Consider the following 2,257-nt stretch of genomic DNA (forward strand, 5'->3'; position numbering starts at 1 on the left):
AGATAGCCCTTTTGTAGCTTTGTGCATAATTAAAAACAAGCAAACAAAAAACCGATGTCGCAGGAGAAGAATGTTATTTTTTTAAATTACTGTTTAAAAAACCGATGCCCCCCAGTGGCACAGCGGTATGTCTGCGGACTTACAACGCTAGAAACCGGATTTCGATACCCGTGGTGGCAGAGCACAGATAGCCCTTGTGTAGCTTTGTGCATAATTAAAAACAAACAAACAAAAAACCGATGTCGCAGGAGAAGAATGTTCTTTTTTTATATGTAGTTGTGCATATACACATATATTTACTGATATGTACATAACTAAAACATACAAACTTGAGTATCCTTGAAACCTCCAAATAAAGAATGATATAAAGTCTTTTTAGTTTCGATCACCACGTGGCACAAAAGCTAAAGCAAATTGAAAGATCAATCTACAAACATTGTTTGTTTGTTTATTGTTAAGCACAAAGCTACACAGTTGACTGTCTGTGCTCTGCCCCACTGGATCGATACCCGATTATTAACTTTACGAATCCTCAGAAGTTAATGCTGAGACACCGGAAGGAGGAAATAAGCTCCAAAATAATTCTAGTAATTCAGAATTAATTTATCCAATATGTACAAAAATATTTATACTAATAACAGCAATAGGGATATTCTCAAACTATGCTATGACAAGTAAATTATGCGGACTTATAATGGTAGAAACCAGGTTTCGATACCTGTGGTTGGCCCAGCATAGGTAGCCCGTTGTGTATCTTTGTGCTTATCCACAAACAAAACAAGTCAAGCAAAATAATTATGAAATAAAGCAGTTGAAAACTTATTAAAACGCTTTAGAAGGAAATTTTGGTGGCTTTATCACTTAATAGTGAAAGAACTCATAATTCAGTTAACTATTGAAATGTGGTATTCAGTATTAGTGTATAGCAATAACATATAGCTTTGACCTTATACTTAAGGTAGTCATTCATTGGCGTAGGTCATTCCCTTCGGTATTTCTAGATCTTCCCAAAGTTGGCATTGCTGAGAAATTCCTTTCGGCTCGACCTGATGGTGTTTTCTAACAATATCACTAATGTGAAGGTGTATATATATATATACGCAATACTTTCTCTTCTTTATTTTATGCAATGTGAATGATTTGGTGACGTAGGTAACAGAATGCTCTGGGAAAATTGATCCTATTCGATTTTATTTATAATGGTTAGTTCTCTCAGTCTGAGAGATCTCTCTTTCTCTCTCTTAACTGTTGAAGCAGAAAGAAAAGTAAGTGTCAATTATCTTGTGCTTTCCTACTGAAATTGTTTTATTCCCAGAACAGCTACAGCAACTCCGCGAGTTTTTGATTGCACTTGCAGATGTTTTTGAGGGACTAAACAGTTGTTTTGGTCATAAAACAGTAGTATATCATCTCATAGACATACTAACATGTATCCAATAAAACAACTATTGTGTAGACTTCCATAGAAACTGATTAGATAGTAAATAATAGAGTAATACAACCTTTGTAAAGTGCTTTTTCAAATCAAGTAAATCGATAAGCTAAGGTTCTGTATGGATTTTATAGATATGAATGTAGTTAAACATGTAAATGCCCAATGCTAGGTAAATATACAATACTGTGTAAACTAATCTAAAATAAAGTCAGATCCACTAGTCTGAAATATTCTAGTACTTCACTGCTTTACATATACAGGTAGCCTAAAATGCACAAAGATTCCTGCTCTCTTACACCTATAATTTGAAAAGAACCTGGCCCCATCTAGTTTTTGCCATGATGGGCTCTGGGATGCTCATAGGTTCAAAGTCGAACTTTGTCATAAGGTTTAGCTTCCGGAAGTCTATGTAGAAATGGTTTGATCCGCCCATCTTCTTCACGATTACAACTGGTGAACAGTAGGCTGAGTTTGAAGGCTCGATGATTCCAGCTTTCAACATTGCCTCGACTTCCTGCTTTATCAGATCTCTCATTGCATAAGGCATTTGATAGGGCTTCACTTTGACTGGATCCCTAGTTGTAGTCTCGATCTTTTGTTGCACAATATCTGGCCTTCCTGGTTTATCCATGAAGATATCTGCATACTGACACAGTAGGTCTTGTAACTCTATTTTACTTGGCAGTCATTTCTTCGCTGATGTTGACACCTTTGTATGTTTCATCGCCATCTAGTGATCTTACGTCTAGTAGGTCCTCATCTTCTAAGACAAAGTCACTGTCTTCTGGTTCTGCATCTATGATGGCCACAACTGCAACATCG

The sequence above is a fragment of the Limulus polyphemus genome, unplaced genomic scaffold, assembly GCF_000517525.1.
Source record: "Limulus polyphemus unplaced genomic scaffold, Limulus_polyphemus-2.1.2 Scaffold3159, whole genome shotgun sequence".
Taxonomy (NCBI): Eukaryota; Metazoa; Arthropoda; class Merostomata; order Xiphosura; family Limulidae; genus Limulus; species Limulus polyphemus.